The following is a 25,439-nucleotide window of genomic DNA, read 5'->3' as shown; positions in this document are numbered from 1 at the left end:
CCAGCTAGTCCCAGTCAGAGGTGAGAAGGTCTCCATGGCCACCATAAAATCCCAATTGAGGTCACATAACCATAGTAGGAATTCCTCTTTCTGGCTTTAAAAGGAGCCTTTGAGTTTCCCTCCGGGTTGCCACCATTTTGTGAAGGTGGTGAACCCGGCATGCTGGAATCTCTGCAAAATAAACTCTTTGTTTTTGCATACCATATGAGTTTGGGGTCTTTCTTTGATGATTCACACACCCTAACACCACCTAACCTTCAAAATAGTTCCACTAACTTGGAGCCATGTATTCAAATTCATGAGACTTTGGAAAATATGATACTTTTCTCCCTGAAGTCTCCATATTTCCTTATTAAATTAATTATGGTTTGTTTCTTTTTAACAGATTATAACATGCAAGATTTGTTTCATATATAAGGTAATCCTAGTTTTACAACAAAATCTTTAGAAAATACATTTAAAGATGAGATCAAAATAAAGTTAGCAATGTAAATTAGGGTTATAATTAAAAATAAAACTACATAGAAGGTCCATAAAAATTATTAATAAGACAATTATATGAATCAGCAGTCCCATAATGGAACATATATAGATAAGGTACTCAAAGGGAAATGAGACTACAGGATATTTTAGGAAAAGACATTAACAGGAAGATGAACCATCAGAATGTTCCAAGGGAAGATGAAACACATCAACTTTCAACAAAGGTCTTAAAGACAGAGGGTTAGCTCTGTCCTCAATAAAATAAGGAGCTTCAGGAAGTCTCTGCAATTGACCAGACTCCCTAGGCCTCCTCATCCCAAAGCCATATGTACAAAGACTATAGAATCAATCTAAGACAAGTTTAGCCCCTTAAAAGGGGTTCATATCAAGCATCCTGGAAGAGTCAGAGACCAGCCACCAGCCTGGAGAAAGCAAAGACAAGACAAACAGCCTGAAAGAAGCAGAGACCAGCTGACCTGCTAGAAAGAAGCAAAGAGTAACCAAGATACCTGGAGAAGTTCAGACCAACTGAGCCACTGGGAAAAAGCCTCCTCCAGCCTGTTGCTCTGCCTGTTGTGGAACTATCATGTAGTGCCTTCCAGCTTTTCAGATTCTATGAGCTGCCACACATGAGGGGGTAAGCTAGGCTGATGCAAATGTCTTTGAGTGTTTTAAGGTCCTGTAAGTAACCAATATTTCTGTAAATAACAGCAATAAAACACTTTGGTTCATAAACGAGTTTGATGATTTGGTGCTAATAGCTAATAGCTCTTTATTATTTATTCAGATTTTGGTTTGTGGTCTGGGATGATTAGATATCTGTTCACATTTCCCCAAGAACAATATAACACAAAACTCAGGGTGCCTAGAAAACACCTAGTTTTCATATTTACTAGCAATCCCCTTAGTAGTTAAGCGACATAGTCATTGAAAACACATACCACTTTGTGGAAAAGACACAGTGTTATCTATATATAAAAGTAGCATAATTTAGTCATGAAAATAATGCAAATCTGTCATTTGCACAGCACAAGTATAGACCTGGAAAGCTTGTGGCTATTGAAATGAGTCAACCTCACACATATAAACACTGCACACACTTACTCATGAAGTATAAAAATATTAAACTCATTGGAGTGTCCAAAAAAAACAAATCCCAGTTTCTGGAAAGTGAAAGAGATGAGTCCACAGAGTTTATCAGTTTATAACATAAGTGGACCCTTTTGAAAAGACTGTGCATGTTTGATGCATTTTAATCTGTAGAAAGGAATCTGTAATATTTTAGTATTCAAAATGACAAAAGGAGATTGCACATGTGATCATGACAGTTTCATCTCATGGAATGGGCCTTAAGTCAAAGCACTTATTGGCCTGTTACAGTAGTTTTGTGCTACTGTTGTCCTAGTATGTCTTGTAGGCATTACACCATCATAGATAAAATGTTTCTAGCTAGCTTGGTATTTACAGTTCTTCGGTAATAGTGTACAGAGTACCTTCCTGCATCAAAGACAGAAGAATGTAGTGATAAATGTTGTAGAGTAGGAACCAGCTCAACCTTTTCATGATCATTGAGTTGTGTAGGTTAAGTCTTAAAGAAATATTTAATATTTTACTGTTTAAAATGATAAAAGAAGATTGCACATATGATCATGACACAGAGTATTTTTTTTTATATATCACATTGTACCTTATAAATTTGTCTAATTGGCATGTGTCTAGTGAAACTTTAAAAAAAATGACATTCTTAATAAGGAAATAATATGGAGGTATGCTACTCCTCAGTGAAGATCTGTTTTAGAATCGTCTTGCCTTTATTCAATGCAATTTAATATGCTTCACATATTTAAATCTCTGAGATTCAGCTATTTGATTTGACACCCATCCTCCAAAACCCTGACTTTAACCAGCAGTTTATAGATCAAAAGTTTAAATTTGGTTATTCAGAATAATTAGAAAACATATGAAACAAGCTGATACAAGCCGATTTACTTTATAATTGTTTTCGAGAATTGTCTACTAAGTCTCATAGTTACTTGTAAAGTAGGTGAGAAATATATTCAGGGCTGAATTCAGAAAAGCAGACTTCAGTGAAAGCACAAACAATTGAAGGGAACGTTTTGACTTTGTTTAATGGCTATAACTACTAATGATCAACAAAAGTTAAAACAGAAAACCTGGCTGAAGTTCTGGGTCAGCTTTGTTCTTTTTCACCTCTTAGGGCTTCTCTTCCTAATAAGGAGGTTGAATCAAAGCCTTAAAATGAAAGATTTCTTTTGCATTCACATGAATGTAAGGACATGCTGAGTGCTACTGGCTTTTTAATGGGGTAAGATGATCAATCCTCACTTAGAAAGACAAATGGGATGTGCATTGGATGTATGACAGGAGTCTACTGCAGAAGGCGTCTGAAAGACTCTACCTAGCAGTGTTTCAAAGCAGATACTAAGACTCCTAACCAAAACTTCGGCAGAATGCAGGGTATCATAATAAAAAAGGGGGAGAAGTATGACGTGGAAAGGATAGGAGCTCCACAAGCACCAAATATATCTGAGCACAGGGATCTTTTCTGAGACTGACACTTCACCAAGGACCATGTATGGATATAACCTAGAACCTCTGCATGAATGTAGCCGTAGTAGCTCAGTAACCAATTGGTTTCCCATAGTAAGGGGAACAGGGACTATTTCTGACAGGAACTCAATGGCAGGCTCTTTGACCTCCCCACTCCCCAAGGGAGAGCAGCCCTGCTAGGCCACAGAGGAGGACTTTGCAGCCAGTCCTAAAGATACCTGATAAAACAGGGTCAAATGAAAGGGGAGGAGGTCCTCCCCAATCAGTGGACTTGGAAAGGGGCAGAGAGGAGATGAGGGAGGGAAGGTGGGACTGAGAGGGAATAAGGAAGCAGGATACAGCTGGGATACAGAGTTAATAAAATGTAACTGATAATAAAAAAATAAAATTAAATTAAAAAAATAAATAAAATTTGCAATAAAAACATTCTCCGTTTGCTGGGTGTGACTTGTTGACCGAATGGACGCATAGCATGCACTGGACCCTGATTTTTTTCAAAGTAATATATAAACCATGCATGTTTATTTATGGCCGTTAACCAGCACTAAGAAGGTAGAGACAAGGAGGTCAGTATTCAAGGTCTTTGCTCCTAGTTAATGAGTACAAGTATCAGATACATGAAGTTGTGCTTCAAATACTTTTTAATATTTACTCACCCTAATCAACACAATATTTACAGTTCATCTCTATATTCAAACATCGTTCTTAAGTATTACGTGTTATGTATTATTCCAAAGGCGAGATATCAAAATAGGAGAGAAAACTCTTGCTTTCCTTGTCCTTAAAGGAAAAAAGAATGCATAACAAAATTTAATTTCATGGATTGTAAATAGTAATATACTGCAAAAAATGGAAAGGACAGAGTAAGGATATAAAAAGTGATGTTTGGTAAAAGTGTTTTGAACTTCATTATGAGCATGAAGCCACTAATATTTTTTACAGACATTCTAGTAAGCAACATAAGAATATATCACCGATTTTATGTAGTAATAGTAAAACCTCAATATGCTATTCATAGGCTATGAACATAAAATAATCTCAGATAAAAATTATGTTTATTGATCCAACAAAAATATATGGTGATATGATTATGGACAAACTATTCTGGAACACTGACATTTACAAAATAAATATTTTTAACATGTAGTACTTTCTTTCTTGAATAACTCATTGGAACCAAGAATGTCAGTGCTTATTGAATAAGATGACATGCATGTCATTTCATTTGTATTAATTCACACATGGAAAGGTTTTTAAAAGCAACAGAATTTATTTCAAGTTGATTTTACATTATATCTTCTAATATCTAGAATGAGTTATTTCTTTAGAGAGAAAAATTAGATACATGAATATAGATAGCATTTACTGTCTCCAATCCCATCCATTTGCAATACTTCAGAGGCATTTGCTTTGTATATTAAATCAAAACAGTGACCAACAAGTGATGATGGATGATGTTTTTAGGAAGAAAGTGGCAGTTAGATAATGAATACTTTCCACAAATTGTACATAATTTACATATTTTCAGAAAGCAATACACATATTTATTATTTTTAAAAGATTATTGAGGCACAGCTGCAAAATTTTCATGGAGATCTCAGTGTAAGGGACAAATTAGGATAGACAGGAAATAGAATATATGCATTTTTGTTTCAGTGAAAATTCTATCCTAGCTGAAATGAAAATAAGTACATAATATTTTTATTTTTTAAAAATATGTGTATTGACAATAAATACTAATTCAGGAAACTGATCATATTATAAATATAAATAGTATAGCCAACATCAAACAAAGCAGGGAGAACCTTAAATCAGTCCCACTGAAATCAGGAAAAAGGCAAGGCAGCCCAGTCTCTTCATTTCTCAACATAGGACTTGAAATCCTTGCAAGAGCAAAAAAACAACTAAAGAAGATCAATGCATTACAGATCGGAAAGGAAGTCAAAGTATCACTATTCAGAGACAATATGATAGTGACCCCAAATATTATACCAGAGAACTCCAGCTGATAAACACCTTCAGCAGAGTGGCTGAATACAAAATTAACTAAAAAAAAAAAAAAATCAGAAGCCCTTCTGTATAAAAAAGACAAAAGAGCTGAAAAAGAAATTAGGGAAACAACAACACCCTTCACAATAGCCACAAATAACATACAGTATCTTGGTGTAATTCTACAAAGCAAGTGAGAGACTTGTATGAAAAAACCTTCAAGTCTCTGAAAAAAAAAATTGAAGAAGGTATCAGAAGATGAAAAGATCTCCCAAACTCATGGATTGGTAGGATTAACATAGCAAAAATGGCCATTCTACCAAAAGCAATCTACAGATTTGATTCAATTTCCATCAAAATATCAACACGATTCTTTACAGACCTTGTAAAAACAATTCCCAATTTCATATGGAAAACAAAAAACCCAGAATAACTAAAACTATCCTGTACAATAAAAGAACTACTGGAGATATCTCCATCTCTGATCTCAACTTGTACTATGGAGCTCTAGTAATAAAAACAGCATGTTACTGGCATAGAAATAGACTGCAGAATCAATGGAATTGAATCAAAGATCCAGAAGTAAAACCACACATCTACTTGATTTTTGACAAAGAAGGCAAACCACACAATGGATAAAAGATAGCATCTTCAATAAATGGTGCTAGTCTAACTGGATGTCTATATGTAGAAAAATGCAAGTAGATCCATATTTATCACTCTGCACTAAAGTCTAAGTGGCTCAAAGACCTCAACATAAAACCAGACACAGTAAACCTGTTAGAAGAAAAAGTAGGGAAGAGCCTTGACCTCATTGGCATAGGAAATAACTTTCTGAACAGAACATCAACAGTACAGGTTCTAAGATCAACAATCAATAAATGGTACCGCATGAAACTGAAAAGCTTCTATAAAGCAAAAGACACTGGCAATAGAATAAAATGACAACCTACAGACTGGGAAAAGATCTTCACCAACCCTATATCTGACAGTGGGCTAATAATGGGAAGTTAGTATGACCTTGAGAGGACAGGAGCTCCACAAGGACCAAATATATCTGGGCACAGGTGTCTTTTCTGAGACTGTTTCTCCAACCAAGGACCATGCATGGATATTACCTAGAACCCCTGCTCAGATGTAGCCCATGGCAGCTCAGTATCCAAGTGGGTACCCTAGTAAGGGGAATAGGGACTGTCTCTGACATGAACTCAATGGTTGGCTCTTTGACTCCCCCCCTTCCCCCAAGGGAAGAGCAGCCTTGCTAGGCCACAGAGGAGGACATTGCAGCCAGTCCTGAAGAGACCTGATAAGCTAGGATCAGATGGAAGGAGAGGAGGACCTCCACTATCAGTGGACTTAGAGAGGGACAGGGAGGAGATGAGGAAGGATGGGATTGAGAGGGAGTAAGAGAGGGGGCTATAGCTGGGATACGAAATAAAATAAACAGTAACTAATATTAAAAAATTAAATTTAATTAAAAAAAAAGAACTCAAGAAGCAAATCAAGTAACCCAATTAAGAAATGAGGTATAGAGCTAAACAAAGAATTCTCAAGGGAGAAGTTCGGAATGGCAGTGAAAAGCTTAAAGAAATGCTGAACATCCTTGATCATCCAGGAAATGCAAATCAAAATGACCCATGAGAATGGCTAAGGTCAAAAACTCAAATGACAACACATTCTGGAGAGGTTGTGGAGAAAGGGGAACTCTCCTCCATTGCTGGTGGGAATGTAAACTCGTATAACCACTTTGGAAACTCATCTTGTGCTTTCTCAGACAATTAGGACTGGTGCTACTGCAAGATTCAGCTCTACCACTCTTGGATATATATTTTAATATATTTTTCAATTATTTTCTTCAAGGACGTAAAGTTTTGACTCATGAAGTTTTTTGTTTGTTTGTTGTTTTTTGGTTTTTGCCTTGTTAGAGCTATTCCTGGATATTTTATATTAATTGATGGTATTGTGAAGGGTGTTGTTTCTTTCATATCTTTCTCAGTTTGCCACTTGTATATAGGAGGACTACTAATATTTTTTGAGTTAATCTTTTATCCAGCTACTTCGTTAAAAGTTTCTATCAGCTGTAGGATTACCCTTATGGAATTTTTAGGGTAACTTACGTATATTATCATTTCAAAAATAAGATACTTAGATTTTTTTCCTTTCCAATTTGTATTCCATTAATCCCCACCAGTTGTCTTATTGTAATAGAAAAAGCATCAAGTATTATATTGACTAGATACAGAGAGAGTAGACAACCTCAGATAGAATTTCTTGTGTGTTGTATAGATATAGCACCTGTCATTAATAAATCTGATGGCCTATAGCTTAGGCATAAAATAGAAGGTGGGACTTTTGATAGGAGAAAGGACCCTGGAATAGAGTCAGGGGCAGAAGAATCTTCACGGATTATGTAAAGAGGACAGATGCAAGGTACCTAAGCACAATTAACCAGCACAGGGTAGAATGCAGATTAGTTCAATGGGTTATTTTAAGTTATAAGCTAGTCAGGAAAGAGCCTAGCTATATGGCCTGGATATTTGTAAATAATATTTGAGTCTCCTGAGTATTTCGGGATATTAGGGGCAGGATAGATAAACATCCACAACCAAATCTTGACTTGTTTCTGGTTTTAGTGGACTTGTTTGTATTTCTCTGTATTTAATTTTATCTTGATTATAGGCTTCATGCAAATTGCATTTGTTATGGCTATGTATATGTCTTCTTTTCTTAATATCTCCATGACATTTGTTATAAAGTGGTGTTGTAGTTTTTCTAATGGATTTAGTGTAACTGGTTTTATGTTGAGATCTTTGATCCACTTGGACTTTAGTTTTGTGCTGGATGATAAATATGGATCTATTTTCATTTTTCTGCATGTAGACATCCAGTTAGATCAACACCATTTATTGAAGATGCTCTTTTTTCCACTGAATAGTTTTTGCTTCTTTGTCAAAAATCAAATATCCATAGGTATGTGAGTTTAAAGGCATTTTTTTTGCATCTAATGAAATAATAGCTTATTTTTCCTTTGTTTATGTGTTAGATTTTATTTACTGATTTTCTTACATTGAATTACACTGTATCCTTGGGAAGAAGCATACTTGCTTTTTTAAAAATTCTTTATCAATTACACTTTATTCGATTTGTATCCCCCCTGTGGTTCTCTCTCTCCTCCATCCCAGTCCCTCCCTTTCTCCACCCTCTGCATGCATGCCCCTCCCCAAGTCCACTGATAGGGGAGGTCTTCTTTTCCTTCCTTCTGATCCTAGTTAATTAGTTCTCATCAGGACTGACTGCATTGTCTTCTTCTGTGGCCTGGTAATGCTGCTTCCCCCTCAGGGGGAGGTAATTAAAGAGCAGGCCAATCAGTTCATGTCAGAGACAGTCCCTGTTCCTATTACAATGGAACCCACATGGATACTGAACTGCAATGGGCTACATCTGTGCAGGGCTCTTAGGTTATCTCCATGCATAGTCCTTGGTTGGAGTATCAGTCTCAGGAAAGATCCCTGTGCTCAGATTTCTGGTCCTGTTGCTTTTCTTGTGAAGTTCCTGTCCTCTCCAGATCTTACTGTTTCCCACTTCTTTCCTAAGACTCATTGCACTCTGCCCAAAGGTTGCCCATAAGTCTCAGCATCTGCATTGATAGTCTGCAGGGCAGAGCCTTTCAGAGATCCTCTGTGTCAGGCTCCTGACTTGTTCCCTCTTTTCTTTTTCTTCTGATGTCCATCCTCTTTGCCTTTCTGGATAGGAATTGAACATTTTAGCAAGGGTCCTCCCTCTTGATTCATTTCTTTAGGTGTACAGATTTTAGTAGGTTTATCCTATATTATATGTCTGTATGAGTAAGTATATACCGTGTGCATATTTTTGCTTCTGGGATAGCTCACTCAGGATGATCTTTTCCAGATTCCATGATTTATCTGCAAATTTCATGATTTCCTTGTTTTTTGTTGCTGAGTAATATTCCATTGTGTAGATATACCACAATTTGTGCATCCATTCCTCCACTGAGGGGGGTCTGGGCTGTTTTCATCTCTGGCTATTACAAATAAAGCTGCTACAAACATGGTTGAGCAAATGTCCTTATTGTGTACTTGAGACTCTTTTGGGTATATGCCTAGGAGTGGTATAGCTGGATCTTAAGGAAGTACTGTTCCTAGTTGTCTGAGAATGCTCCAGATTGCTTTCCAGAGTGGTTGTACAAGTTTATATTCCCACCAGCAGTGGAGGAGGGTTCCCCTTTCTCCACAACCCCTCCAGCATGTGCTGTCTCTTGAGTTTTTGATCTTAGCCATTTTGATGGGTGTATGGTGAAATCTTAGGGTCATTTTGATTTGCATTTTTCTGATGACTAATGAGGTTGAGCATTTCTTTAAGTGTTTCTCTGCCAGTCGATATTCCTCTATTTAGAATTCTCTGTTTAGCTCTGTTCTCCATTTTTTAATTGAATTACTTGAATTGTTGCTGTTTAACTTCTTGAGTTCTTTATATATACTGGATGTTAGTCCTCTGTCAGATATAGGGTTCGTGAAGATCCTTTCCCAATCTGTAGGCTGTCGTTTTGTTCTGAAGACAGTGTCCTTTGCTTTACAGAAGCTTTTCAGTTTCATGAGGTCCCATTTATTGATTGTTGCTCTTAGAGCCTGTGCTGTTGGTGTTCTGTTCAGGAAGGTGTCTCCTGTGCCAATGAATTCAAGGCTCTTCCCCACTTTTTCTTCTAAGCTGTTTAGTGTGTCTGGTTTTATGTTGAGGTCTTTGATCAACTTAAACTTTAGTTTTGTGCAGGGTGATAAGTATGGCTCTATTTGCATTTTTCTACATGTAGACATCCAGTTAGACCAACACCATTTGTTGAAGATGCTGTCTTTTTGCCATTGAATGGTTTTGGCATCCTTGTCAAATATCAGGTGTCCATAAGTGTGTGGATTTATGTCAGGATCTTCTATTTGATTCCATTGATCCACCAGTCTATTTCTATGCTAGTACCATGCAGTTTTTAGTATTGTTGCTCTATAGTACAGCTTGATATCAGGGATGGAGATACCTCCTATAGATCTTTTACTGTAGAGAATTGTCTTAGCAATTCTGGGTTTCTTGTTGTTCCATACGAAGGTGAGAATTTTTCTTTCAAGGTCTGTAAAGAATTGTGTTGGTAATTTGATGGGAATTGCATTGAATCAGTACATAGCTTTCGGTAAGATGGCCATTTTTACTATATTAATCCTTTCAAGGCATGAGCATGGGAGATCTTTCCATCTTCTGAGATCTTCTTCTAATTCTTTCTTCAGAGACTGGAGATTTTTTTCATACAAGTCTTTGACTTGTTGGGTTAGGTTTACATGAGAGTACTTTATGTCCTTTGTAGCTATTGTGAAGGGTGTTGTTTCCCTAATTTCTCTCTAGGCCCTTTTGTCTTTTGTATACAGGAGGGCTTCTGATTTTTTTTTTATTTAATTTTGTATCCAGCTACTTTGCTGAAGGTGTTAATCAGCTGTAGGAGTTCCCTGGTAGAATTTTTAGGGTCACTCAGGTATACTATCAAGCCATCTCCAAATAGTGATACTTTGACTTCTTCCTTTCTGAATTTTATCCCCTTGATCTCCTTCAATTGTCTTATTGCTCTAGCAAAGATTTCAAGAACAATGTTGAAGAGATATGGAAAGAGTGGGCAGCCTTGCCTTGTCCCTGATTCCAGTGGGAACGTTTTAAGTTTCTCTCCATTGAGTTTGATATTGGCTATAGGTTTGCTGTATATTGCCTTTACTACATTCAGGCATACTTGCTTTTGATAGATGATCTTTTTGATATGTTCTTGGATTTGATTTGCTAGAGCATTTATTGAATATTGCGTATATATTTATAATGGAATTTGTTCTATAGTTCTCTTTCTTTGTTGAATGTTTATGTGGTTTCCGTATCAGGGTAACTGTAGCAATGTTCCTTCAATTTCAATTTCAGGAATAATTTGGAGTGTTAATTCTTCTCTAAAATCTGGTAGAATTCTGCTCTAAACCTGTCTGGACTTGATTTTGTTTGTTTGTTGTTTTGTTTTTTCAGTTTTATGTTTATTTTGTCAGGAGATTCTTAATCTATTCTATTTCACTATGAATTATAGGCCTATTTAAATTGTTTATAAAATCTTGATTTAACTTTGATAAGTGTTACCTAATAAAAAATTACCCATTTTTTTAAAAAAAGATTTTCCAATTTGATGGAAAATATTTTTTTAATATGTTGTTATGATTATTCTCTGGATTGTTGTCTGTTGTTGTGTCCCCTTTATTTCTGGTTTTGTTAAACTGGATTTTCTCTCTATGTCATTTAGTTACTTTGGATAAGAATTTGTGATAACTTCTATTTGTTCTAGAGCTTTCAGGTATGCTGGTAAGATGCTAGTGTATGACATCTCTCCCATCTTTTTATTTAGGCAGTTAGTGCCACGAACTTTCATTCCTCTTAGCACCACTTTCATTGTGTCCCGTATGTTTGGGTAGGCTTTGAATTAATTTCATTGTATTATAGAAAGTCTCTACTTTTTGTTTTTGTTGTTGTTGTCATTTATTTCTGCCTAGAACCATTTTTTTTTTTATTTAGTAGAGAGCCATTCAGTTAACATTGATTTATACACTTTACGTTTTTGTTGTTGATATTCATCTTTAATCCATGATGGTCTCATAAGATGCATGGAATTATGTCAATATTATTGCATATCATGAGACTTGTGTGTACAAGTATGTAGTCAATTTTGGAAGAAGTTTCATGAAGTCAAAGGTATATTGTTTGTGGTTGGGTAAAATGTTCTGTCAATATTTCTTAGGTCCTTTTCATATATAATATCTGTTAGCTACAGTATTTCTCTGTTTAGTTTTTGTCTGGATGACCTTTCTTTTAATGAGAGTAGACCACTAAAGTCTCCCACTATCAGTGTGTAAGAGTCAATGAGTTTAGCAATAGTGCTGTTTCTTTTATGAATGTTCTTGCCCTTGTGCTTAGGGCATAAATGTTACCAATTGAAATGTCAACTTGGTGGATCGTCCCTTTATGAGTATGTATTTGTCCTTCCTTAACTCTTTTGATTAGTTTTGGTTTGAAGTCTTCTTTTTTAGACATTAAAATGGCTGTACCATCTTGTTTCTCAGGTCCATTTGTTGGACTACATTTTTCCAACACTTTAGCCTGAGGTAAAGTTTACCCTTGATGTGGACATTTGTTTCTTGTATGCAACCATCCTATTTTTACACCCATTCTGTCAGTTTGTGAATTCTTTTGGTGAATTTAGACTATTGATACTGAGAGACTGAAATGATCAATGATTTTTGATTCCTGATATTACGTTGTTTTATTTCTGATTTTGGTGCTGTGGGCTTTACTTCCTTTTATTTTGTTGGTGTGACTTTATTTAGTGTCTAGATTTTCATGGGTATATCTAATCTCCTAATGTTGGAATTTTCCTTCTATACCTTCTATAGAGTTGGATTTGTAGATATATAATATTTTGATTTTACTTTATCTTGAAATACCTTATTTTCCCCATTGAAAGTTTCACTGGATATTGCATCGTTGGTATCTTTTTTTTTTTTTTTTTAGATTCTGCAGCAGCACATTTGTCCAGGTTCTTCTGTCTTTTAGAGTATCCATTGATAAGTCAGTTGTAATTCTAATATGTCTGTCCTTATATGTTACTTACTCTTTTATCCCTTGCAGCTTTTATTTTTTATTTTTTTATTCTGTATGTGTCAGAAGCCAAGTGGCAGCTATCTTCGAGTGATGCTGCTAATTCAGCTTTACCTTTGGCCAAGCTAAATTTGCTTTTCTAACATTAGAATGTTTTTATAAAGAAACTGTCTGCTCAGAGTGCATGTTTCATGAAATCATGAAATGTGTCATGAGGAATATTGTGGTGAGAAATCAGGAAGAAGGACATGGCTCATGAACTTTGGGCAAATATTTGATTATTTTCTGACTCATATGATGGGGAAATATTGTTTTTGCTTGTGTAAGCGTTTTAGACTATAAAAGGGGATGAGGGAAATAAACTCAGCTTCAGTTCTTACTGAAGTTCACCATACATCTATCTCATTTTGTCTCTTTCTTTCAATTCTTACTCCCACCTTTGCAGCTCACGTTACCTGACTGAGGGGGCTCAGTCTCATATGCTTATTGTTTTGATTACTGTATGTTGAGAGGACCACCTTTTCTGGTACAATCTAATTGGTTTTTTGTATGTTTCCTGTATCTTTATGGGCATCTCCTTCTTTAGCTTGAGATATTTTAATCTATGAATTTTTTTGAAAATATTTTTTGAGCCTTTAAGCTGATACTTTCCTCCTTCCCCTATATTTATTATTCTTAGGTTTCATAGATTCCTAGATTTATTGGATGTTTCATATAAGGGTATTTTTAATCTAATATTTTATTTTATTTGACTGATATATCAATTTTTTCTATTGTATCTTCGGTGGCCTAGGTTTTCTCTTTCATTTCTTGTATTCATTTCTTTGTAGTTTATATTTGAATCTCTACACTTTTCATTTTGTATATCCTTCACTGTGTTTTTGTTGTTGTTGTTTATTCTATTTACAATTCCAGATCTTGAACAGTATTATTTATTTTCTACACTGTTTATATTTTGTTTTTCTAAATAATTTATTAATTTCTTCTTTAAGGACTATCATATTCATAATATTGTTCCATGTCTTTTTTTTTTTTTTTGTTTAAGCTATGCTAAAATATTCAGAGCTTGTTGTAGTAGGATAGATGGGCTCTAGTGGAAAATATCTCATTTGATTAAGGTCTAAGGTGCTGATTTCGGGATCTGTCTTTGTTAGGTGGATATTTCTTTCCTTGGTTTCTGTTTTTGTTTGTGTGATGCTTGTGTGTTGTCTGTTTTCCTGCTCTGTTCAGTTGGTGTTCAGAAGAAATGCCTGCTGGTTTTTGAGATTGGATATTTGGGATGATTTCAGGGAAGGAAGGTTGGAGGAGAGGTCTTTGTTGTTCACCAGGGTTGGGGTCAGATAGAAAAGAAAGACTATGGCAAGTTTTCTGCTACAGAGGTGGAGATGAGACTGGGGATGTTGGATTCCTGGAGAAGTAGTAGAGGTGTGAGTCAACCTTGAGTCTACGTGTTGCCCTGGGAAGAGTAGTTCCTCTGTTATCAAGAGATGCTTGTTGGAGTTGGAGTCTGGGACTTGAGAAACTATGGTCTGTGAGATCCATAGGCAATGTGGGTAGTGAGGAGGAAAGGCTACAGCTGGTGTTCTATTGCAGCATTACACAGACTATAGGATTAGCAATGCGCAGCCTACCTGTTCTTCTGGCCAGCAAGGTCTATGGTTTAGCAGGCTTTGCACACTGGAGTTGTGGACTGAGATACAGTGATGAATTAAAGAAGAGAGGTTAGAAAGGGATTGCCTGTAGAATCCACAGGAAATGAAAGCAGGGGCAAGGAAGGCTGTATTTGTTGTTCTGTTGCATTACTAGGGATGAGACTCGATATTATTCTTTTGAGAGGACATAATAATCCTATTGATTTTTTATGAGTTTTACTTTTTCTTCTTAATCTTTCATATTCATCTGTGGTGTCTGAAAGTCATTTCAGATTTTATGATAGTTTATATTCCTGTTTAAGATCCACACAGTTGGCCCTGGTTAAGCGTCACGGGTTACAAAACCCATGATACTGAGGAAACAAAATTGTAGGGAGGAAAAGTAATAGACAGATATGGAGGTGAGAGTGACTCAATGCATTTTCTACATGTATTAAAATATAAAAAAGAAGATAAACAAAAAGAAATATAAAATGTTTTAAAATCATCTCAAGTATGGTACTTATTTGTGTGTATGTGTGCATGTGCATGCATGTGTGTGTGTGCATGTGTGTGTGTATGCATGCAGTCCTGGAGTTGTAGTAACAGTGCTGTGAGCCACTTGGACAGGATGGCAAACTGAGGTTCCCTAGATCAGTAATTATCCTTAAGTATTAGGCCAAATCTCTATCACCAATAATATTCTTTTAAGAGAGAGGAGAAGAGAGAAGAGGAAGAGGACAGGAGAAGAGAAGAGAGGAGAGGAGAAGAGAGGAGAGGAGAGGAGAGGAGAGGAGAGGAGAGGAGAGGAGAGGAGAGGAGAGGAGAGGAGAGGAGAGGAGAAGAGACGAAAAGGAGAGGAGAGGAGAAGAGAGGAGAGGAGGGGAGAAGAGAAGAGAGGAAAGGAGAGGAGAGGAGAGAAGAGAAGAGAAGAGAAGAGAAGAGAAGAGAAGAGAAGAGAAAAAAGAAAAGAAAAGAAAAGAAAAGAAAAAGGAAAGGAAAGGAAAGAAAAGAAAAGAAAAGAAAAGAAAAGAAAAGAAAAGAAAAGAAAAGAAAAAAGGTTACAAGAGTTCATTTTGTGAAACCAAACCAAATCAGCATTTTCATCCTAGGAAGTGAACTGTACTTGCTCTCTCATCTTCCTGTCTCCATCGCCCTCTTTCCAGGGTGGTCTCACTATCTGAGCTAAGGAAGCAAACAATGTAAAGATCTTACGTTTTGCTTCTCAACTGGGCAGCCATTAGAAGCAATGCTGGGTGGACACTATCATTTCCTTTATGGTTATTCCCTTTTTCCTAGGATTTAGAAAGCTTTACTAGGATGCAACACATGTTTTTGTTTGTTTGTTTGTTTGTTTTTGTTTTGTTTTTAATTTGTATTCTGAGCACTCAGTTAAGAGACAGACATAGTAGTGTATGCCATCATGCGCTATATCAAATATCATCCCAATATTAAAACAGTGTACACAGGAAGCTTCCTGGCCAGACCATCTAGTCTAAACAGGAAGGTCCAGGTGTGTAGAGAGACTCTGGCTCAAACATTCAGGTGGAGAAATAACTCTTGAGGATGTTGACCTCTGGCCTTGACACATGTCTGCAAAGGTGAGGGTGCTTGCAAACACATGTGTGCACACATACAGATAATAAAATGATATTAATAAACTAAAAATAGTATAACCAACGTACTTAATTACGGTTTAAATTTTATATAAGTGTATGAACAGTAAGTAAGCACTCATGATTGAATTATGCTTAAGCCTTTGATAACTTCCATAATAACACTTTTGGTAGATTGAAGTTTGTGGTACAGACAGAAAATGTACCGTGTGGTTATACAAATTCTCATTAAGACAAAGTGGCATGAAACACAATGTGGCTAGAAAGATGTTTAATTAGTTAATATAATATTACTACAATATATAAAAGTAAGCTATTTCTCTTATTTACAGAAGCAAGTTTAAGAATAAAAATCTGAGCAAAACCTTTCTTTTGCATTTTTGTTTTCTCAGGGTATTACACTGACAATTCAAGAAGACAACATTTGAAAGAGGAATTTATGGAGCAGTCATTTCATGGACAGGAGACAGAGCATCATGTGGCAATGTACAGTGATAGAGAGTCAATGTGTCACGTGTAGTTATTCAAAAGTGCTTTGCACGTAACCCACGATTTAACAAGTTGTCAGTTACCTACTACTATTTTGGAAGATCCCAATTCTGAGGTCAGAAGTATCAGACACACTTACCTACTTTTCTGCTTCAAAACTGTCCTTTCTTTGGGGATAGACCTTAGGGAAGAGAACACGATAGATATTAATGCAATTAAAGAAATAGCTTTTCAAAAAAGAGTCAAATTATAAAATATGCTCTTAAAATATTTTTTACCTTCTCTTGCATCAGATTTTTACTTCACCCCTAGATTTTTTGAACTATAACAGAAAACGATGACTACATTTCATTACTGTGTATGCTTTCATCAATTTTCATGTTAACTTCGTATTATTGACTAGTAAACTACTAGTTATTTACTTTCTCATATGCTTAAGTTTTAAAAGAGTAAGTGAAAAGTTATCATTTTCTTAAATTTACGCACGTAGTGAAATGTTTGTAAGTGATTACCGGCACAGAAGGGACTCTATGTAGAAACCTTCATGGTTATATGCTAGTGACTCAAAGTCCAGCATATTTTCATTGACAGCCAAGTTGAGCGATTTGCCATAGGGTATCAATTTGTTCCTGCACGAGGTCAATCCTCTGATTGAACACCATCAAGCTTCCTTTTAGTTGAGCATTAATTCTCTTTTGTACAACTAAGGCATGAGCTACATTGGCTAAATGATTATTCAGGGTCTGAGCAGTCTGCCCAGTATGACTCATGGTTAATGCCCCGGTGGTAGCTCCAACAGCCACCAATGAGATGGCAGTAACAATGGTGGCTGTAGTTCCAAGATCCCTTTTCATGAGAATTTTTCCTGTGCTGCAAATCTGTCTAAACAATTGTCTAGCTATATTTTAGGTAATTGGACTGGAGAATTCGATACTACGATGGAGCAGCTGAGAGTGGCCATTGTCACAGTAAATTCTACCAGAGTGGATGCAGGACTAGCCACAGGATTATCATCATGGATTGCTGCAGCCATTAATCATCTGAAGGAATGGGCGGGCATGGGAGTGTTAGCAGGCCTTCTGGTGTTGGTCTCCTTGGTTTGCCTGTGGTATATATGCAAGATTAGAGTCTCACAACAGTGTAATGCAGCCATGATCATTCAGGCCTTTATAGCCATTGAAGCAGGACAATCTCCCCAAGCATGGCTGGCTACGATAAAAAGCTAAAATGTTATGCTCAGGATGGGAGGCTAAGCACTGCACTCAGGGTCAGCCGCTTTGGACCCAGAGAAGAGCATGTCTGATTGCATGCAGGTTGATGCCCCAGGTCCCGCCTCTGAGAAAAAGGTATCTGTCGGGTCTGATGCTCTTTGGGTGGATGACACCTAAATGAACATCTGTACAAAGTCCCAATTTATTTCTAATATCAGAGATCAGACCTCTACTCTTGCCTGATGCGTCTAAAACAAAAAGGGGAACTGTAGAGAGCTGCGGAATGCTATGCCTTAAAGATGGAGCTGGTTTCTGCCTTCCACCTTCCCGATGGTGAGTGCTCTCTGTCACGAACAATTCCACATTTGGCTAAGGCTGAGGATCTGGCTTGCTTCCATGTATGTGGACCTATCTGCATTGCCCATGTGGCACGCTTAGTTTGGCTACCCAGAGGCTATTTAAGCTGTGGGCTGGCTTTCCCCAGGGTCAGATGTTTGTTCAAGGTTCCTGAATAAACTGCATTGAAAAAAAAAATATATATATATATATATTTAAAAAAAAAAGAAACCTTCATGGTTATTTTTCACCATTCACTTGTGATTTAAATGGAATAAAAAAATAGCATAAGTTCCCATAGTTCTATGTTTGAGCTAGGAGTTTTGAATGTGGTTTTTTGGAAAACATTTGAGGTCTAAACCATAACACTATATATATATATATATACACATATCTGTTAATATCCCATGCAAATACCCCTTTATTCATTTCAGGATATAAAATCAGTAACATATTTAAGAACTATAAAATTTAAGGACAAATTTATTTTAATGATTAAAATATCCATATTAGCATATGGAATGACATACAACATTTTCTGGCATTCTTAATTAAATGATTTTACTTTATTTTCTAAATTTAACTGCTTGGCTTCTATTCCATATCTCTTTCCACTGAAGTGGTTCTAATTTAGCAATTTAGATAAGTGATTTCTTATTTACTTAGATAATTAAATTATGAGTAAGAAGAAAATAACAGGAAAATAAGTCATTATAAGACTAGTTCAATCCTTTACTTTGACAAATTAAAACTAAATTACATAGATTTTAATAGTAAAATTGCTCAAATTTTCTATGACTAGCTTGACTTTATATTTAAGAGCTATTGACCCAGTATCGGTCAATCTATAACTCTCATGGATAAGTAATACAAAATGTTATAACTAAGACATACATTTATTGCAACATATATACAATGAGCTGGTAAAAAAGAAGTAAGTCCTCATTATACTAAAGCACATCTCACACTACGGCATGGTTAAGAAGTAACACTCTAAAGTCAAATTTCTATTTTATATAACAAACAGTTGACTGTGAGATGCTAGTGTATGGATTTCAATTTTGATTCTGACTTCAGCACAGTGAATTGAAAAGATAAAATATCTAGCATTTCTGTGAAGTACAGTCCAGAGATAGATGCAAATATTGATTTTGTAACACTGAGCCACACGGGGCACTCTAGAAAATAAAAAGAAACTGAGCAAGGTGGCACAGACATGCAATACAAAGTGTGAAAGTCTGAATGCAGGAGGAAGAGGTGTGTGAATTTTTCTCACCTACACTATAAGGGTCTGTCTGAAAAAAAATCATAGTCTAAATATGTCTCACTTAGTGGTGGTTTGATTTTCAAAAGAGAAGATGAGGATGGAGAAATGACAAAGGAGCAAGGCTGTGTAAGAATGAAGGCAACTCCCTACACTTCATCTCTTACAGATCAGAAATAAAAATCTTCTTCCAGATTCATACCAAGTGAGAAAAGCTTTGTGAAGCCAGATGTGTGGTTGAATGTCTTTATCATCAGTATAGGAAGGACTACCTCATGTGTTCTGAAAACCAAAGGAACTGGATACCAACAGGATGAAAACAGCAGGGATTTTTAAAAAGATAGCCTACAGACTGGAAAGTATCCTCACTAACCCTATATCTGATAGAGGGCTGATATCCAGTATATATAAAGAACTAAAGTTAAAAAGCAACAAATCAAGCAATCCAATTTAAAAAAAAAAAGGGAATATGGAGCTAAACAGAGAATTCTCAGTACAGGAATATAGGATGGCAGAGAAACACTTAAATAAATGTTCAATGTCCTTAGTTATCAGGGAAATGCTAATCAAAACAACCCTGAGATTATACCTTATACCAATGAGAATGGCTAAGATAAAAAACTCAAGTGATAACACATGCTGGAGAGGACATGGAGAAAGGGGAACCCTCCTGCATTGCTAGTGGAAATGTAAACTTGTACAACCACTTTGGAAATCAATCTGGTGCTTTCTCAGACAATTAGGAATAGTGCTTCCTCAGATCCAGCTATACAACTACTAGGCGTATATCCAAAATATGCTCAACTACAAGGACATTTACTCAACTATGTTCATAGCATCTTTATTCATAATAGCCAGAACCTGGAAACAACCCGGATGTCCCTCAACTGAGAAATGGCTACAAAAATTGTTGTACATTTACACAACAGAATACTATTCAGCAAATAAAAACAGGGAAATCATGAAATTTGCAGACAAAGGTGGGATCTAAAAAAGATCATACTGACTGAGGTATCCCAGAAGCAGAAAGACACATATGGTATATACTCACTCATAAATGGATATTAGACATACAATATAGGATAATCATACTAAAATCTGTGCACGTAAAGAAGCTAAGCATGAAGGAGGACCCTGGGTAAGATGCTTAATCCTCAGTCAGAAAGGCAAATGGGACTGACATTGGAAGAGGGACAAATAGGAAACAGGGCAGGAACCTACCACAGCGGGCCTCTAAATGACTCTACCCAGCAGTGTATCAAAGCAGATGCTGAGATACATAACCAAACTTTGGGCAGAGTGCAGGGAATGTTATGAAAGCAGGGGGCAATAGAAAGACCTGGAAGGGACAGGAGCTCCACAAGGAGAGCAACAGAACCAAAAAATCTTGGCCCAGGGGGCTTTTCTGAGATTAATATTCCAATCAAGGACATTCATGGAGATAACCTAGAACCCCCTGCTCAGATGTAGCTTATGGCAGCTCAGAATCCAAATAAGGAGAACAGGGACTGTCTCTGACATGAACTCAGTGGTTGGCTCTTTGATCTACTCTGCCTTTAGAGGGGAGCAGCCTTACCTGGCCTTACCTTGCCATAGGAAGACAATGCAACCAGTCCCAAGGAGACCTGATAAGCTAGGGTCAGATGGAAGGGGAAGAGGACCTCCCCTATCAGTGTACTTGGAGAGGAACATGGAAGGAATTGAGGGAGGGAGGAGGCTACAGCTGGGAAACAAAGTGAACAAACTGTAATTAACATAAAAAATAAAATAAAAAATGAGTTACATTAGCCTGGTCTATATACTTGTACATAGACATATGTTAGCCAATCAGAAACATATTATATATCAATATAGTATATATGTTCATATTATTTTATTAAAATGTGTTGAGTATGATAAGTACATGTACATTTCAAATCAAAAGTAACAAACATCATGAATTCCAGAACCTGAAAGAAGAGCCAAGAACATCATCCAGTATAGTCTTGTCCATTTAATAAGGGATAATCAGATGATAACTGTAGCAATGAATTCTCATATATCAGAACACAACTCTGTGGAAGGGAGCTTCATTTGAATATACAACAAAACAGACCACCATATATATCACTACTGCTGTAATCAAATAAACACTTCCCAGTCATTCACTAGCCCTATTTCCACCAAGGGAAAGAAGAGCATAGCTACATAAGACAGAAAAACAAGACAGAAAATTATTTCCTGAAGATTTACAAATTCAAAAGGTGCACATTAAAGAATAAGTGTCGTCAGAGTCAAATCAAATGCCAGCATTGCTTTGACTGAACGCTCCTTTTTTTTTTCTTTTCTGTTCCAGAATGTGGTTTTTCCTGTCTCTTTTATGATACATAGTATTAGACCATTCCAAATTCCCAAGTCTTTAATGCTAAAATGTGGGTGCATAGTAGTTTCATGGTAAAATAGTCTCTGTATATCATTACCTTCACATTATCCAGATGGGAACATTATGTTTGCTTATCTGGTTGGGCACAACCTAATGACACAGATTCTTTTTTTTTTTTTAAATTTAATTTAATATTTTTATTATTAGTTACATTTTATTAACTCTGTATCCCAGCTGTATCCTGCTCTCTCATTCCCTCCCAAACCCTCCCTCCCTCCCTCATCTCCTCCCTGCCCCTTTCCAAGTCCACTGATTGGGAAGGACCCCCTCCCCTTTCATCTGACCCTGTTATATCAGGTATTTTCAGGACTGGCTGCAAAGCCTTCCTCTGTGGCCTAACAGGACTGCTCCTCCCTTGAGGGGTGGGGAGGTCAAAGAGCCTGCCATTGAGTTCCTGTTAGAAATAGTCCTTGTTCTCCTTACTATGGGAAACCAATTGGTTACTCAGCTACCACAGGCTATATCCGAGCAGAGGTTCTAGGTTATATCCATACATGGTCCTTGGTTGAATGTCAGTCTCAGAAAAGACACCTGTGCCCAGATATATTTGTTCCTTGTGGAGTTCCTATCCTTTCCACGTCATACAAACTCACCCTTCTTTCATATGGTTCCCTGCACTCTGCCGAAGGTTTGGTTATGAGTCTTAGTATCTGCTTTGATACACTGCTAGGTAGAATCTTTCAGAGGCCCTCTGTGGTAGGCTCCTGTCCTATGTCCAATGCACATCCCATTTGTCTTTCTAAGTGAGGATTGATCATCCTACCCTGTGTCTGCTTTCTTGTTTATCTTCTTTAGGTGTATAGATTTCAATATGAAAAAGAAGACTCCAGACACTTATAGGAAACTTCAATAAAAAAGAAAATAATTCAAATACAAAAATTTTAGAAAGATATAAACATGAATCTATTCACTACAGATATCATCTGTAAGCATGATCAAATGAGGGCTAGGAATATTGAAGACCACTACTCTAGAGCATCCATAGACAAAGCAGTCCTATGGACACCCTGATTTTCTTCAACAAGACTCACTTCAGCTTTCTGACCTCAATAACTAAAAGGCATTCTCTTGCCTCAATCTCTAAATTTCAAATAATTTTTTAGTAACAGTGTAAAATTAATGTAATTGAAGTAAATTGAAGAACTTTATACCCAAAGCAAAGTGAAAAGCCATTAAAGATGCCCAAGTGACTGTATTTAAAATGACTTTAACAAAAAGAAATTTATTTTCTGTTCATATTCAACAGATTCTCTAAAACTACTATTTAACATCTTTACCAAAATGTTCATATAAAAAGTAATAATTACTTTAAATGATTTTACATGATCATCAGAACTAAATGAGGCATTTTAGATAATGTATTTGCATATATAAAATATAATGTGAATATTCTTATTTTTAGACAAAATGCTAATCAAATATATTCTGTACTTTGTAGTTGTTATATATTACAATCAACATTCATGCTTTAAATAATATATAATGCCTTTGAATGAGGACAGTATCTTAGAGTAAAATCATTTTCTGAGACATATAAAAATATTCATAGTTAAATTTAATGTCTTGAAGATAAGAAAGCATATAATTATTTATCAAATACATATAGAAGTCTTCAGGATAGTGGAATACTAGAGAAGCAATATGAAACTGATATATGCTTCTTAGTACATGATAAAATGTATTTTTGAGGCTGGAAAAGATTGTTTGGTAACTAAGTCCTTTCAGAGGCCACAAGTTCAGTGGCAAATACCACGTTAGATAGCTCACAAACACTTATTACCAACTCCATTGGCCTTTTTGGCCCTATGGACATCTGCAAACGTCACTCACACACATGCGCACACACTCACACTAATAGAATACATTTTTGAAAAATATGTTTGGTTGCAGAACTTATTCAATAACTCCTAAAAAAATGTTGAATTATCGTGTATGTATTATTTTAGAAAATACTCGAGTCAAGAATATGGAAAAGCTGTATCACTTAATACCACACAAACAACGAAAACCTAAAAATATGTGCGTGGAGTGAAGGTTGGGAGTGGGAAGTGTGTAGTGGGCGGAGGGAGGGTGGGCATTGGGGGTTGGGAGGCGTGTATTGGGAGGGGTGGGGTGGGTGGTTGAAAGTAGATAGTTGGGGGGGGAGACTCCAGTGTTTAAAAGTCTATATAAACATTTAATATTTTTAAGATGATTATTTCTGATTTCTCTAACAACATGGTGTCACTCAACTTGGTATATTTCCACTTTGCTACTTATAAAGTACTGGAGTGCTTAAAAGTGTGTGCCAAGAGGCAATGATTTCTTACACAAGCACTATCTCCTTCGTTTAATTAATCAAGCCGTTCCCTTAGTCCTTAGAGGATAATTAAATCAGATAACCTCTAAATGGACTGCTTACTTGAGCTTCTTGAAAAATATGCTTAATCACAACAATTTTCTCCATCTTTCAGGTAAATTAATCTATTAACATCCCAAGAAAATTCTAGCATCTAGTCAAAACATCTTATTTGTCAGGAGATGGGGTATTATAGAAAAGCCTAAAACTATTTTCATTGACATTAATGACTTTAGACTCATATTAAAAACTACCCAGGTTTACCAAATGGGATAAAATTTCAAATCAACTAGGATAACCGGAAAACAAGGAAGCAAACTCAGATCAACAACTGCAGCAAAATCAGCAGTGATTCAGTACCCTGTATGTCATTTAAGTCTTTTGTATAAAAGGGAGCCTGCCACAGAGGGTCTCTGAAAGACTCTACCTAGCAGGATTTCAAAGCAGATCCTGAGACTCATAGCCAAACTATGGGCAGAGTGCAGGAAATCTTATGAAAGAAGGGGGAGATAGAAAGACCTGGAGGAAACAGGAGCTCCTAAAGGAGAGCAACAGAGCAAAAACAAACAAACAAACAAACAAAAAACAAAAAACCTAGGCACAGGGGTCTTTTGTGAGACTGATAACTCCAACCGAGCTCCATGCATGGAGATAACCTAGAACACCTGCACAGACATAGCCCATTGCAGGTCAGTATCCAAGTGGGTATCCTAGTAAGGGGAACAGGAACTGTCTGTGACATGAACTCAGTGGCTGGCTCTTTGATCACCAGCCAATGATCGGGGAGCAGCCTTACCAGGCCACAAGGGAATACAATGCAGCCAGTCCTGATAAGACCTTAAGACCTGATAGGCTAGGGTCAGCTGGAAGGGGAGGAGGACCTCCCCTATCAGTGGACTTGGGGAGGGGCACGGGAGCAGATGAAGGAGAGGATGGGATTGGGAGGGGACAGGGAGAAGGCTACTGCTGGGATACAAAGTGAATAAACTGTAATAAAATAAATAAATAAATAAATAAATAAATAAATAAAATTTGTAAAATGCGGGAAGGTAACCAAAAGAACAACTGTATTTTTCCTATCAAAAATAAACAGAAGTATTTATCTTACTAATTTGAAAATGTTATTGTGTGTAAAACTCTACCAATGTCCTTTACAGATATAGATGATGTATGTTTGTTATATTTTGAAAAACTATGGTAAACATCATTATCCTTATCATAACTGAGAATATTTAGATCCATTTTCTATTACAGCAAATATTCTTTAAACCTAGTGTAGTCATTTTATACCTTACTGGAAAAATAATTGTAACAGTAGTCCACTGGTAAATTGTTTTCAGCATATATCCACATAACTTGATATTGCAGTATAATTCTTAACACACAGGATACATGTCATCAACAAGGAAAGG

Source organism: Meriones unguiculatus, chromosome 9 (assembly GCF_030254825.1).
Source record: "Meriones unguiculatus strain TT.TT164.6M chromosome 9, Bangor_MerUng_6.1, whole genome shotgun sequence".
NCBI lineage: Eukaryota > Metazoa > Chordata > Mammalia > Rodentia > Muridae > Meriones > Meriones unguiculatus.
This window is presented reverse-complemented; position numbering follows the sequence as displayed.